The sequence below is a fragment of the Notolepis coatsorum genome, assembly GCF_963971535.1.
Source record: "Notolepis coatsorum genome assembly, chromosome: 18".
NCBI lineage: Eukaryota > Metazoa > Chordata > Actinopteri > Aulopiformes > Paralepididae > Notolepis > Notolepis coatsorum.
Window position 1 is genome coordinate 39,622,419 of NC_140182.1, and position 16,770 is coordinate 39,639,188.

Genomic DNA, 16,770 nt, shown 5'->3' on the forward strand with positions numbered 1-16,770 from the left:
TTTTTGCAGAACATCTGATGTGAGGTAAGGACTCTATTTTACCAGTATTGGGTTAATCAGATGTTTTTTTCTCCGCCATCGCAGCGTGTGTGTGTGTGCGTAACGTTAGCGCTGACCACGGCATGGATAATCTATTTTTCAGCCCGCTTCTCTAGCGTGCATAAGTACACATATACTATCGATAATCTAGCGTTTATTTGAAAACGATTAATAAATCAGCCGAAAAATGGGGCGGCTAAGTGGCGCAGTGGGCAACGCGCTTGCCACTAACGCAGGAGATGCTGGGTTCGAGCCCAGCTCTCGGCGTTGCTACCGGCTTGGCCGGTCGTTCATACTAACACAATTGGCAGTGTTAGGGGTGGGAAAGCCGGTGGGTGGGGATTGGACGTTGTGGACAGCGACTCCTACAGGTTGGTTGGTGCGCCTGTACAGCAGAATCAGGAAGTATCGGGGGCAGCGTGAGCCTCCCACATGTTACTCCTCGCCACTGAGAGATTGCGCTGTTCAGGTGAAAAGATGCGACAGCTGCCTCCTTGTGTACCGGAGGGGACACGTGATGCAAGGCTTGGTCCTCACTGCAGCCGACCAGTGGGAGGCATAGTCTAGCAACGTTCCAGACAGGGGAGGGGAGAATTGAAGGGAGAATTGGCGAGGCGAAAATTGGGATGGGAGAAAAATAAGGAGGAAAAAGTGGATTAAAAAAAAAAAATCTGCCAAATGTGTTTTGTGTATTCCACTAAAGAGCTATTATTGCGGAATTTCTCTGGAATTACTAGACATCTCCAAAACTATACTCGTATTAAAAATGGTATAAAATGGAAATGTACCAATGAAAAAACAATTCGTTTCGTACTTGTTGACTGCAAGCAAGTCATTGATAAGCGATGGGTGTATTAGACCCATAGCCATAATTTAAGATATAGGTTAAGCGTTCGCAAATTTCCCCGTCCTCCCATTGACTTCAGTGCTGGCACGCTAGCCCTAATATGGTCATAAGGGCGTGGCTCTGAATGAGTTAATGTGGGGTCGCCAAAAGAAATCCTAAATAAAATGTGGTCATGGGAGGCTTCCGGTTTCCGCTCAGGTCGGATGGCTGCGTGATTTTTTTAGAGCTCCGCGACCAATTCACATTAATCATTATAACAACGTTAATTTCACGCCATACGCTCATAGCACACATCGTAAGGATGTCCAAACAAATACCGAACCCGACTGGAACGTTAAATGAGGAAGACAGAGATTTTATCAGAACTTTATTCCATGTGGAACTTGAAGCTAGCACGCTTTGAAGCTAGCTAACAGATTGGACTCGGGCGGCTAGGTGGTGTAGTGGGCAAGGCGCTCGCCACCAACGCTGGAGACGCTGGGTTTGAGCCCAGCTCTCGGCGTTGCTACCAGCTTTGCTGGTCGCTCATACTAACACAATTGGCAGTGTTAGGGGTGGGAAAGCTGGTGGGTGGGTCCTGGGCGTTGTGGACAGCGACTCCTACAGTTCGGTCGGGGCGCCTGCTCAGCGAGGGAGGGATCTGGAGGAGGTAGTGTGACCTTCCACACGTTACGTCGTTACACTCTCCCAGTGAGAGCCTGCTCTGCCAGGCTGGCTGCCGGCTGGCTGCACATGTGTCGGAGGAAAGCATGTGATAGTCTCCAGCCTCCCGGACCAACAGTAGGGGGGGGGTGCGCAACAACCATGAAGGGGGTTGGGAATTGGCATAACGACTAACAGTGGGATAGGAGAAAAATCGGAAAAAAGGAGGGGGAAAAGATAAAAAAAAAGAAAAAAAAAAAAAGAAAAAAGATTGGACTCATTCCAAGCAGAGCTAGCAAGCGTGGCCACGTGGCTCTCGGGAATGGAAGATGAGATAACCACGGTTAAGACTAACTTTGATTCCAACTGGCGGCTAGGTGGTGTAGTGGGCAAGGCGCTCGCCATCAACGCTGGAGACGCTGGGTTCGAATCCAGCTCTCGGCGTTGCTATCAGCTTGGCTGGTTGTTCATACTAACACAATTGGCAGTGTTAGGGGTGGGAAAGCTGATGGGTGGGTCCTGGGCGTTGTGGACAGCGACCCCTACAGTTTGGTCGGGGCGCCTGCACAGCGAGGGTAGGATCTGGAGGGAGGTAGTGTGACCTTCCACACGTTACACTCTCCCGGTGAGAATCTGCGCTGCCAGGCTGGCTGCACATGCGTCGGAGGAAAGCATGTGACAGTCTCCGGCCTCCCAGACCAACAGTAGGGGGGAGTGCGCAACAACCAGGAAGGGGGTTGGGAATTGGCATAACGACTAAACAGTGGGATGGGAGAAAAATCGGAAAAAGGAGGGGGGAAAAAGATAATAATAAAAAAAGTTGTTGTCTCAGCTATAAAAGACAAGATGCTTATTTATGAACAGAAGTTGGCCGACCTAGAGGACCGAAATAGAAGATGCAATATCCGAGTCTACGGCTTACCCGAAAGCGGCGAGGGTGATGCGCCGATTCAATACCTGGAATGGATGATTCCCAAGTGGTTCCCGTCCATCGACCCTCCGGAGATTGAGCGTGCCCACAGAATCTTCAGAAACGGTCCCCCGGAGAAGGGTGAACGTCCCCACGCCTTCATATTCTGCTGCCTGCGTTTCACTGCACGTTAGGCTCTTCTTCGAGAGGCCAGGAAGCACCCTCCAACTGTGGGTAACCACCCCCTCAGATTCGCCACGGACTTCAGTGATTACACCGCCAAACGTCGCAGAGCCTTCTCTCAGGCTATGGGCTACGCTCGTGAAAAGGGCATCAAAGTTTTCCTACTCTACTCAGCATCCTTGAAAGTCAAGATGGGCCACGGAGTTGTTACATGCAACCGCCTGTTCACCTCGGCGTCTGAGGCGGAGCGCTTCCTACCGCGTGGCATGGTGGCCTTCCCGGCCTTCCCGGCCGAGGGGGATGAGCCGGCCTTGGCGGAGCTGACTACGGGCATTGGGGAATAACAGGCCCCGGAGCCTGAGTGTGCTAAGTACGAAGCATGCTTATTTTCCGGCTCTCCAAGCTAACACTATCGTTACCACTCGCCTACCGCAGCTTTTCGGACCAACGGAACGGTAACGCTCAAGGTTTATCTCTGCTGTATTGTCTCGGCAACGGGTATGCATATTGACTATTTTCAAGTATAACTCAGACGACCTGTGTTTTTAACGTCTCTGCTTTTTGTCGCCTTAACTTTAAACTTTGCATTGAACTGTGCATATACTTCTCTCTGTTGAGCGAAGTGGGTTCTTTTTTCTAATTGTTACAATATACCTTACAAGTTTTTGGTATGGTTAAGTTACATAATGTTGTTGTGGTTGTTATGCTTGGTCATAGTGGCCAACTGATGTTTGATCGATATCGGGCAATTTTTCTGATGGGGGGGGGAGGGAATGGGGGGGTGCGTTGCTTTTTGTTTTTCTTTTTATTCGACTCGCTCTATTTTATTAAATTTTGTACACTCATGCTCGGAACTCAATAGGACCTTAACGAGTGGATATGTGACTGTTCTAATGCTCTACTCCAAACGAATTACATTCAATCATACTGCAGCCCTTTTAGACTGGCTAATAAAAATATCTTGATCTGGAATACAGGGGGTCTTAATGCACCGCGTAAACGCACAAGTGTATTAACTTTGCTAAAAAGGAAGGAAGTGGACCTTGCTTTACTGAGTGAAACGCACATTGTATTGGCTGATAATGCAAGACTGGCAAATAGATTTTACCATAACATAAGTTCTTCTTTTAGCACCAAGTCCCGAGGGGTAGCCATAATAGCGAAGCGATTTTTATTTTATTTTTTATCCACTTTTTCTCCCATTTTCTATTTTTCTCCCATCCCAATTTCGTATCATCCAATTCAACCCCCCCCTGTCTCGAACGCTGTTTCTTGCCTCCCACAAGCCGGCTGCAATGTGGACTAAGTCATACATAGCACGAGTCCCCTCCGATACTCGAGGTAACAGCATCTTTTCACCTGCGCGGCGCTATCTTTCAGTGTCAGGGGTCTGCGCTTTGGAGGGGCGCCGCCCCCATCGCTTCCTGATTCTACTGCGCAGGCGCACCAACCGACCTGTAGGAGTCGCTGTCCACAACGCCCGATCCCCACCCATCAGTTTCCCACCCCCTAATACTGCCAATGTGTATTAGTACGGACGACCAGCTAAACTGAAAGCAATGTGGAGCGCTGGGCTCGAACAGGCGAACCCAGCGTCTCCAGTATTCGTGGTGAGCGCCTTGCCCACTGCACCACGTAGCCGCCGAGCGAAGCGAAATTTGAACATTAAACTGTTAGATGTGTGGTCTGATGCAGATGGTCGAATTACTGTTGCTAAAATTGCATACTCTAACCGAAAAATTGCTCTGATCTCTGCATACGCCCCTAATTTGTATGACGCTAACTTTTATACTGTACTCACTGCAGCTATGTTGAAACTACCTGATTACTCGTTTATAGTAGGAGCTGATTTTAATGCAGTATGGGATCCATCGATTGATAAATCAAAACACACTGAAACCTTTGATCAGAAACAAGCTACCACTGCCCTACAGGCCTGGTCCAAGGACACAGGGGTAATTGATATGTGGCGTTCGCTCAACCCATCCATGAGAGATTACTCTTTTTTTCTCTTTGAGACATAAGACCTTTTCCAGGGGGAGCTCCAGTAGCTCACCACGTACCGCGAGTGCTATTTCAGCGCCGTGGACAACCGTGCTCGTCACGGATCTGGGGCTGAGCGAGTTCGAATCCCGGACTGCAGCCGTGCCTTTCCCAGAGTGTCTTCCCCCCCATCTGAACCCTTTCAGCCTGCTTCTGTCGGTCGAACTTGACCAAGTATAAATGCGATAAACGTATAAAAGAGCCAGGGAAATGGCCAAAGTTTAAAAAAAAAAAAAGACCTTTCCAGAATTTATTGTTTTTTCTTCCCTGCGTCTCTTTGATAGCTTTGATGTTGACTTAATGCCCATTGCACTTTCAGACCACAAAGGTATCCTTCTCAAGGGTTCTCTCAGTAAAATAACATCCCGCGCCCCTAGATGGCGCTTTAACTCAACGCTGCTGAAAAATGGAGAGTTTAACCTGCAATTTAAAGAGAAGCTCACTGAATTCCTGCAGTTTAATGCTGTCTCGGTACAAGATCCCAGAATTCTATGGGATTCTGTTAAGGGTTTTATTAGAAGTAACACTACTCTCTTTGCATTTAATCTCCGCAAGGGACGTCTTTCCAAGCTGGTGGAATTGGAAAAGCTTCATGCCACGTTGATCTCCTCTTTGCTGCACAACTACTCTAGTCGACTGGAGCTTCAAATTAAGGTGGTGAAAAAAGAGATTAACTCCATTTTAAGACAACAATCTGAATTTCAAATGCACAGAACAAGACGGCACTAGTACTTTCACGGCTCCAGGCCTAGCCACCTACTAGCTATGAAGATACGAGCCAGTGAACAATTAGCTGATATCCCTTCCATTAAGAACCAACAGGGGCTGGGTAGCGCAGCGGACTAAGCGTCTGTCTACCACCACAGAGACAGTGGGATCGAATCCAGCGGTGGTGCTTCCGGGTTGGCCGACCGTCCATACTAACACAATTGGCAATGTTAGCGGGTGGGAAACCCGGCGAGGGTGGGTCCTGGTCGTTGTAAACAGCGACTCCTACAGTTCGGTCGGGGTGCCTGCACAGCAAGGAAAGGATCTAGGAGAGGTAGTGCGACCTTCCACACGTTACATTCTCCCAGTGAGAGTCCTTGCTGCCAGGTGAAAAGAAGCAGTGGGCTGGGTACACATGTGTTGGAGGAAGCATGTGATAGTCTCCGCCCTCCCGGACCGATGGTAGGGGGTAGAGTGCGCAACGACCAGGAAGGGGATTGGGAATTGGCATAACGACTAACTGATGGGAGAAAAAAAGAACCAACAACCCAACAACCCCAAAAAGATTAATGATACATTTCGCTCTTTCTATTCCAACCTGTACAAGTCAGAGGTGGTCTTTGATCATACTAAGCTGGAGGATTTCTTTTGTTTTTTCTACTTTTTTCTCCCATTTTCTATTTTTCTCCCATCCCAATTTCGTATCGTCCAATTCTACCCTCCCCTGTCTCGAACGCTGTTAGGCCATGCCTCCCACAAGCCGGCTGCAATGTGGACGAAGCCTTACATCACGTGTCCCCACTGGAGGACTTTCTTAATCAAATCAACTTACCACAGGTCTCAGAAGATGATGCTAAGCGGTTAGCTGCACCTATCACACTAGATGAGCTTAGGGAGGCGATTGCTGATATGCAACTGGACAAGGCTCCCGGTTGGGACGGCATTCCACCAGAACTCTATTTTGCTTTCTGGGATGTACTCGGTCCCTTATTACTTTCAAGGATTTTACACTCAATCGAAGAGGGCAATTTTTCCAGAGATGTCAATATGGCGCTTATACTCAAGAAAGATAAGGACCCCACCGAATGTGGCAGCTATAGGCCCTTAAGTCTCCTCGGAGCTGATCTCAAGCTATATGCCAAGTTTCTAGCCATCCGACTTCAAAGGCATATGACATCTCTAGTTCACCCTGATCAACAGGCTTTATAAGAGGCCGCCTGGTTACTGACAATATCAGACGGTTACTGCACGTGATTGATGCCAGCAAGGATGTCGCAGTCCCTACAGCTGTCATGTCCTTGGACGCAATGAAGGCCTTTGACAGATTGGAGTGGTCTTATTTGTGGGCAGTTCTTAGAAGGATGGGGTTAGGTGAGGGGTTCATTCATATGATCAAAGTTCTCTACACAGGGCCTTCAGCCATGATCTTAACAGGGAAGTTCTGCTCGCCACTCTTCTCTGTCTCGCTCTCTTCTAGACAGGGTTGTCCTCTTAGTCCCGGACTTTTCGCCTTATCCCTCGAACTTATACACAGATGATGTACTCTTATTTATGCAGAATCCCGCCATCTCTCTACCTCATCTTCTCAGCGTAATAGATGATTTTGGCAGTCTATCCAGCTTTAAGATCAACTGGCCAAAATCTGCCTTTCTTCCACTTAATGAGACTGGCGAAGGCTACCATCCTCCCTGCAAACATACTTATGGTGGAGCACTTTAAATGTCTTGGGATTGAAATATTCCCCACTATTAGCCAGACGGTAAGGTATAATTACTCCAGCTTGGGTGACGGGATTACGAATGACTTCAACAGGTGGTCAAAATAAAAAAAATCATTACAGGCCTGTGCGTCAATAATTTAAATTAATATTTACCCAGAATTAACTTTATCAGCTCCATGCTCTCGTTACCTCCTCCTGTTGGTTACTGGCAGAAATTGCACTCTGCCTCATATAAATTCATCTGGAACAACAAACGCCCGCGCTTAAAGAGATCCACTGCCCAGAGGAGTAAACTCGACAGGGGGTTTAGCATTTCCAGACTTCAAATATTATTTTCAAGCTTTTTCTTTGAGGCCATTGATCACTTGGTTTGACTCTCAAGCAGCCGTATCCTGGCGACCATTGGAGGAGAAGATAGTATCCCCATATAGACTTCAGGATATAGTGTATACTGTGGTGGACACTAGATGGAGGTGTCTCACTTCACTGATTGAGTGACAGGAGGGAGTTGACTTAAGGGTGTGGCTGTACCTTGGTTCTGTTGGATTTGTTTGGAAGTAAAGTTCAGAGACTCGATACTCCGTCTGCTCGTCTCATTGATTCACTTCCACAGTGGTGACCCTGACGTGATGAAATATGAGCAATAACGAGAATCCACCGGCTGTGGTTCCCGCAGTGTATGCAGCTACAGTCAAGTTGCCAGAGTTTTGGCAGCATGACCCGGCCCCGTGGTTTCAGCACATCGAGGCACAATTTCACCTCTGCGGAATAACGTCGGATGAGACGAAATATTATCATGTTGGCGCGGCATTGGATTCCTCCACTACACGCCGGGTGATGGGATTCCTGAGAGAACCACCAGCAGCCGGCAAATACAACTCGCTCAGAGAACAGCTGTTGTGGCTTTTCCAGCTGTCAGATGCAGAGCGCGCGGAGTGCCTATTGTCCCTCAACGGATTGGGGGACAGTAAACCAACAGAACTGATGGAGAACATGCTAGCACTGCTCGGTTCAGGTGACGCTACATTTATTTTTGTGCAGCTGTTCCTGCGTCAACTCCCGACTCTGGTGCGCACGGCTCTGGCCAGCTCGCCTCTCGTGCGCACCAAGGATTACCAGGGATTGGCAGAGGAGGCGGACAGAATACTACTGGCCTCCCATCAGTACTGTGTGGCTGCTGTGTCTGATAGGGTGGCTGATCGCAGGGATCAGACACAGAGGGATGATAGAGGGCTTTGTTATTATCATTGCCGTTTTGGCAACAAAGCGAAGAGCTGCGTTCCACCATGCACCTTTGGTAACCAGGGAAATGCGAGAGCCGGCGCTCGTTAGTGGCTATGAGCGCTGGCGTCAATATCAACGAGCTGTTGTTTATCGAGAACACGTTGTCTGGAAGGCGTCTGTTGGTGGATTCGGGCGCCCAGAGGAGCATCCTGCTTGCGTCGGCCACGGACGCCTTGGGAAACGGACATGGACCACCCCTGGACGCGGCTAATGGGACTTCCATCCGTACGTTTGGTACCAGGTACGTGACTATGTGTTTACATGGACTGCAGTTTAGCTGGGAATATTATTGCTTCAGTGTCGGTGCTTATACTGGGCGCGGATTTTTTGTGTGTTCACAGACTGTTAGTGGACGTTGCGAACCGTAGGCTGATTGGCTTTGTGTCCTTTGACACATACCCCTGCACACTGGGAGGGCCGGGGCCGCCTGCCCTGGCCAATATGCTCGCCACAGGCGATATGTACCAGCGCCTCCTCGCTGAGTTTCCTGCTCTGACTGTCCCCACTTTCTCTGCCTCTGTCGCCAAGCATGGGGTGGAACATTACATCCCAACGGTGGGCCCGCCAGTTTATGTGCGGGCGCGCCGCCTGGATGCTGCTAAACTGGCAATAGCCAGGGAGGAGTTTGCCACAATGGAACGGCTCGGCATTGTGCACCGGTCCAATAGTCCTTGGGCCTCCCCACTACACATGGTCCCCAAGGCGGACGGGAAGTGGCGTCCATGTGGTGATTTCCGTCGCCTAAATAGCATCACCACTCATGACCGGTACCCAGTGCCACATATCCAGGATTTCTCTGCCCACCTGGCGGGCGCCACCATTTTTTCTAAAATAGATTTGGTGTGTGGCTACCACCAGGTGCCGGTCCATCCGCTCGACGTGCCCAAGACTGCCATTATCACCCCGTTTGGACTGTTTGAATTCCTGCGCATGCCATTCGGCCTTAAAGGGGCTGCGCAAACATTCCAGCGGCTGATTGACTCTGTGCTGCGAGGCCTGTCATTTTTGTTTATTTATCTGGATGACATCCTGGTAGCCAGTGCATCGGTGGAGGACCATCGGGGACATCTCTGTCAACTGTTCGAGCGGCTCAACGAGCATGGGCTAATCGTGAACCCGGCCAAATGTCAGTTTGGCCTGCCGGCCATGGATTTCCTGGGCCACCATGTCTCTTCCCAGGGGGCTGTTCCTCTACCCGCCAAGGTGGAGGCAATTGCTGCTTTCCCCCACCCCCTCACCATCAAACCTCTCCAGGAGTTCCTGGGGATGGTTAATTTTTACAATAGGTTTATAGCCCATGCGGCTCACCTGATGAGACCTCTGTATGAGGCGTTGAAGGGGAAGAGAGCCAACGATGACGTGGGCTGGTCCCCGGAGCGGGTCCAGGCATTCAAGGGCTCTAAGGCTGCCCTTGCCAACGCCGCCATGCTGGCACACCCATCTCCTGCTGCTCCTATAGCCCTCACCACCGATGCCTCCGATTATGCAGTAGGTGCGGTGTGCGAGTAGTGGGTGGCTGGCGCCTGGCAGCCTCTGGCCTTCTTCAGTAGGAAGCTGCGCGACAACGAGAGGAAGTATAGTACATTCGACAGGGAGCTCCTGGCCCTCTTCCTCGCCATACGTCACTTCAGGTTCTTGCTGGAGAGCCGCGAGTTCAGTTTTTGTCGACCACAAGCCCCTAACGTTTGCCATGGCCAAGACCACGGAGCCATGGTCGGGGCGGCAGCAGCGCCAACTTTCCGCCATATCGGAGTTCACTACCGACATCCAGCATGTAGCCGGTGAAGACAACCAGGTGGCGGACTGCCTCTCCCGGGCGCACGTCAGCCCTGTGCACCTGGGCATCGACTATGCTGCCATGGCTGCTGACCAGCTCACCGACTCAGACCTTCAGGCGTTCAGGACGGCTGTGACAGGACTTCGACTTGAGGATGTGGTGTTTCACGACAGCGGCGCCACGCTCCTCTGTGACGTCTCCACTGGCCAGCCCCGCCCCATGGTTCCAACTGACTGGCGCCACCGGGTATTTGACACCATTCATGCCCTTTCACACCATGGGGTGAAGGCGTCGGTCAAGCTGGTAGTGGCCAAGTTCGTCTGGCCGGGCCTTAGGAAGGACGTCAAAGTATGGGCGCCCTCCTGTGTGGCGTGCCAGCGTGCCAAGGTACATCGTCACACTAAGGCCCCCCTGGAGCCGTTTCTCATTCCAGAGAGGCGGTTTGACCATGTCCACGTGGACCTGGTGGGCCCACTTCCCCCATCTCAGGGTTTCACACACCTCCTCACTATGGTGGACAGGACCACCAGGTGGCCGGAGGTTGTTCCCCTGTCATCAACAACGGCTGCGGAGGTGGCTCGGGCGTTTATCTTCGGCTGGGTCACTCGGTTTGGCACGCCATTGGACCTGACTTCGGACAGGGGATTCCATTTCACTTCTGAGCTGTGGAGCACCGTGGCTGAGAGACTTGGGGTGAAACTACATCGTACCACAGCATACAACCCAAAGGCTAACTGCATGTGTGAGCGTTTTCACAGATCCATGAAGGCCGCTCTCCGGGCCGCGTGTACCACTTCCGCAACGGATTTGATTTCCGGGGTTGCCCTGATTGGCCGCGACGGCCACGTGAACGCCGCGGCCCCGCCCCGCGGCAGCCCCAGACGCGGCAACGTCTGGCTGCTGTGTTTCACTGCCGCTTTCCAACGCCGCAGCAGCATTGTCGCGCCACATCGCCTGAGTGCAGAGCTGTTTAATCACTTGCCCCACTGCGTTACCAGTGGCACGACGCTGGAGTTCACTTCGCCTTGCTGAATTAAAGAATGAATAAGTTAAACGTGTCAATTCAGCAGTCAAAGTGTACTGTATAAATCTAACTTCATTAGACAGCCGACGTACGGCTTGTCCATTAATGGATATATAATGGATATTTTATTTATCTGCCACCGTGGTGTAATGGTTAGTCCTAATACCTCTCACGCGGACGACCTGTGTTCGAATCCCCCCTTTTTCAAAAAAAATTTTTTTTGCAATGTAAATGCTTCAATCTGGCGCACTTTGAGAGCTTGACGTTTACATTGTAAAAATAAAAAAAAAATTGAAAAAGGGGGGATTCGAACGCGGGTCATCCGCGTGAGAGGTATTAGGACTAACCATTACACCACGGTGGCAGATAAATAAAATATCCATTATATATCCATTAATGGACAAGCCATACGTCGGCCGTCTAATGAAGTTAGATTTATACAGTACACTTTGACTGCTGAATTGACATGTTTAACTTATTCATTCTTTAATTCAGCAAGGCGAAGTGAACTCCAGCGTCGTGCCACTGGTAACGCAGTGGGGCAAGTGATTAAACAGCTCTGCACTCAGGCGATGTGGCGCGACAATGCTGCTGCGGCGTTGGAAAGCGGCAGTGAAACAGCAGCCAGACGTTGCCGCGTCTGGGGCTGCCGCGGGGCGGGGCCGCGGCATTCACGTGGCCGTCGCGGCCAATCAGGGCAACCCACGCTCACAGACGGCAACTGGGTCAACCGTCTTCCGTGGGTCATGTTGGGCCTGCGTACTGCCCCTAAAGAAGACCTGCAGTCCTCTTCAGCCAAATTGGTTTTTGGTAAACCGCTGAGGGTCCCAGGGGAGTTCCTTCCTGGTTCCTCTGCCCCTTGGTCCACTACAGCTCACCGATCTGCCTTCCAGGACGCAGCGAGGGTGTTTGCCCCAGATCCCACACATCACTGCCTTCCCCAGTCCTACATTCCTAAGGACCTGATGACTGCGAGGTATGTGTTCATCCGTCATGATGCCCACCGTTCTCCACTGCAGGCTCCCTATGACGGGCCCTTCCGTGTCCTCGAGTCGGGCCCCAAGTACTTTGTGGTGGACATGGGGGGGAATAAGGAGCGGATCTCAGTCGATCGTCTTAAGCCTGCTCATGTGGTCCCAAACGGGCCGGTGGAGCTGGCTCAGCCCCGGCGCCGGGGCCGGCCACCCAAGTCTTCCCCTGTCCCATGCCCTCCGGCCATTGTTACCCCTACCTTTCCACCTGTGACTGTTAAATACAGTCGTTATGGCCGCGTGGTCAGACCTCCTAAAAGAGACTGAAGACACTGGGTGCACTGTTTTGGGCGGTTTATTGTGTTCAGTTCCGTTTATTTGGTGTTTCACTGAATGTCAATTCTGAATGTTTGGGGGGGGCCTGTGTGGTGGACACTAGATGGAGGTGTCTCACTTCAGAATGGACACTGAGTGACAGGAGGGAGTTGACTTAAGGGTGTGGCTGTACCTTGGTTCTGTTGGATTTGTTTGGAAGTAAAGTTCAGAGACTCGATACTCCGTCTGCTCGTCTCATTGATTCACTTCCACAATACCAACATATCAATTAAGCAATGCAATTTACGATTTGGCCCTCTTATCACACATGTGATCCAGACTTGGCGGGACACCCAGAAATTGTGTACTAACCGCCATCAATGGCATACACGTTCCCCTCTATTTAATAACAATCTACTCCTTATTGGATAACCCAGATCACCAACAGATGAATCTAAAAAAATTTCACAGGATTTATCTGACCCCTAGACGATTGAATCTAATGGGTCTCAGACCTGACTCTCGATGTACCTTATGTCCAAACGGTGCCACCGGAACATTTATGCATATGTACTGGGAATGCCCTCCTGTTGAGCTCTTTTGGGAAAATGTTACCTCTCAGCTAGGGCTGCAACTAACAATTATTTTGGTAGTCGACTAATCTGTCGATTATTTTTTTCGATTAGTTGACTAATCTAACGATTATTTCTGTCACACCCTCCATCTCTGCTTCCTGTGGGCGTGGCTCCTGTTCCGGGCTCTTAGCAGACTTCTTAGCTTAACATAACAGACCGACAGTAAGTTTGGGGGAACTAATGGGATAACTGGGGTTGCAACAAAAGTGCAACTAGGGCTAAAAACACAATGAAATAAAATAATAATAATAATAAATAATATATCCTTCTTAGCAGACTTCTTAGCTTAACATCCCAGGGAACTAATTGGATAACTGTGGATGTTGTTTGCTCCTGACAAGAGTCTCAAAGTCTGGGGTGATGGTAGACAAAGCAACTCTGAGGTCATGCTCAATGTCCAATCTGTTCCTCTGCTTTGTCTTCAGCTGGACCAGAGCTGAGAAGCCACTTTCACAAAGATAGGTAGTGCAAAAAAAAAAGTTTTTATGATTGACGTCGTCGACTAATCGTTGCAGCCCTACTCTCAGCTCTCAGATATTTTCTCTCTGACCATACCTGTTTTTCCTTCTGTATTGCTACTGAATGACGTTTCTCAATTACCGACCTCTACACATGTGAAAAGCTGGCCTCACAGCCGCCAAAAAATGTATCGCCTCACGTTGGATACACCCAGACAAACTCTGCCCGAAGGTATGGATTCTCACTTATCTCGATGTGATCTGCTTGGAGATATATATACGGCACCAGTGGCGTTGCGCAATATGTCAGGGCTCCCCCGCAGGTCAGACCATGGGGCCCTGCCCACTCCCCTAAATCAATAATAAAGTGAGATGGGATAGACATCGCGGCCACTTAAAGCTTTTTTTTTTATTTTTATTTTTTTTGCATCATTCATTGACAAAAACAAGTGGCTTTGTATTTGTTGTAACATGAAGGTATTGTAGAACGTTATAGCCATATCATAATTTGAGTTCACACAATGGAACAGTTCACATAACATAATTCTGTATAAAAGAAAAGTATAGCCTACAAAAAAAAAAAAAAACACATCCTATAGGCTACATAGTAGAGGATGCAGTCAGGAGCTGCTTTCTATTGTATAGGCCTATTATTTTATACGAGCACGTCTCCTGGCATTCTTCTGCGCAAAGTCCTGTAGAACAGGGGTTCCCAAAGTCAGGGTCGCGACCCACAGGAGGGTCGCGAGCCGCCGCGGAGGGGTCACCAGATGATAAAATTAAAATTAAATAAAAAATCCCCCCAAAAAACAACGTTTTTTATTTTAATTTTTTTTGCAGTCAGGCCACTGAACTTAGAAGCAGGCCAGGACAGTGTTTCTAGTTGCAGCAGTGCAATAGTTAGATAACCTAGGTGGGGAACAACCAGGAGATCACTGCAACTCACACAAGTTGGAGAACTATCTCTCTCTCTCTCTCTCTCTCTCTCTCTCTCTCTCTCTCTCTCTCTCTCTCTCTCTCTCTCTCTTGCTCTCACACACACACACACACACAAAAGGAGCCGCATGTGATTGGTGGAGGCGGGACCCCTACAAAAAACTGTTGTTGCTAATCATTGACACATGCTAGCATGTAATAATCCCCCCCCAGAAAAATCTACTTTGCATTTGATATATTGCAAATATATGCCATCACACACACTGGCATTTAAAGGGTTAGAATTATAAAATTAATATGTGGTGTTATGATCAGGGCTGAAGTTGAATAAAAGATTGTATTATTTTCAATCTGACATTACAAAAAAACTGAAAATCCATCAAAATCAGTGTTGTTGCTAATCATACATATGCTAGCCTGTTTTTTAACAATAATTTGTGATGCCATCACAAACACTGGCATTTAAAGGGTACAAATAAAAAAATGCCTGCACCAGAATGCAGGAAATTAAGTCTTTGTAACAAGAAATGTCCTGGTGGGGGACCCCCAGACCCCCTGCTTAAAAAGTGGCCTGACTGATTTTGCACTATATTTCCTGGTCTGAATGATTTCCCCAGTCCGGCCCTGGTTAAAAGCCTCCAATGCTTATTAGTGTGTGTGCGTTTGAACGTGTGCATGTTTCAACCATACATTTCCATTTATATAAAAAAAAAAAAAAAATGTTTTTATTGTTTTATTTTTTTTGACCTCCTATAATACTGGGGGTCGCGGCTCTCTGACCCCGTTATTTTTGGGTCGCGGCCTGAAAAGTTTGGGAACCCCTGCTGTAGAAGACTCTTTAAATAATAGACTGTGCGCGCGTCGGCTCTCAATACTAGAAACGTTAATAATAATAATAGCTTTGAATTCTCTCGCTCTCATTTGGCAGCATGTGTCGTTTATGATACGAGGAAACATAATCTGACCATTGACGCACAAATAGCATCTGATAGTTTTACGAGAGAGTTGGGGTTTTGGACCGAGGTCCTAACCAGAATAACTACACTAACACTGGCCTCTCGCAACTCTGCTTTCCGGAGTCAGTGAGAGAAAATAGGTGATATAGATAATGGTAATTTCTTATCTACCATAGAATTTATGGCGCGTTATGCGCACAATTTAAACCATGTACTAAAAAATGTACGGATTCGATTCCAGTTCCAATGTAACCTGTAGGCTACTCGTACTGGTTATGGCGAATAAAACGTTCTATTCTTCTAACCCAGGGCTATTCAACTAAATTGTTCAGGGGGCCACATTGTCAGAAACCCAAGGGGCCAGGGGCCGGACTGCCACGGCGCCTCCTCGTGCTATGAATATATGTACACTTGACACAACACGTAACCACATTTTCACAACTTTTATTTAACTACATTGCAAAAGTAGTATACTTTTCAAAAAAAGTGCTTCATTTATGTGCCACATCTGCAACATCTCCTGCAAAAAGTGCTTCATTTATGACTGTGCAACAACTGCAACATCTCCTCTTCAACATTTCAATATAAAAATAAAATAAAAAACAAACAAGTGCATGATGTGCATCTGAACATTCTAACATCAACACTTGAACAAAAAAACACATTTATAGTGCAGCTGAGCTTATGAAAAAGTGCTTCATGTCTGTGCAACAACAGCAAATCACAGCATCTTATTAGCACTTATTGTCCACTCTTAACTCTCAAACATCAGGGGGGTGGGGGGCAGACAGGCCTAGCCTACATACACACATCTAATGAGAGCGATTGCACTTCTTTGACTGGGCAATGGCAGAGAAAGAGGGTTCATAGGAAGTGAGGGCTACCCGTGATGCAAATGCTCATTTGTCAAGGAGGCACGGTTGCTTGTTTTAATGGCATTCATGTGAGAGAAACTGGATTCACAGGTGTATGTTGAGCCAAACATTGTTAGCACAGATATTGCCAGCGTTTTTATTTTGGGGAATGTCTTGACATGAATACACTTTATCCAAAATGTTGTGGTGGATTCATTCTCAAGTGCCTGCTTCAGAGCAGATGATGCTTGCATGTCAATTATTTCAAGTTGCAGGAGACCTTCATCAATGTGAAGTGATGCAAGGAACTCTTGTCCTTTTGTGGAAATAGCAGCTACATTGGCAAATGGGTTGCTCACAAAATGCATCAATTCTCTGGACATGTCAAATTCATCAAATCGACTTGCAAAGTTTTCCCTCAATTTATCAATGTCATCAATCTGTCATTAATTGAGTGACTTTTGGCTC

General features: G+C 48.4%; 1 protein-coding gene across 1 annotated transcript in view; it reads left to right on the forward strand.

Annotated features, from left to right (window-relative positions):
* Positions 1–16,770, forward strand: part of LOC311245330 (unconventional myosin-Va-like) — a gene marked incomplete at its 5' end in the record, with an annotated part of 105,397 nt that overhangs the window by 20,881 nt on the left and 67,746 nt on the right. The gene's annotated exons all lie outside the window — the stretch shown is intronic.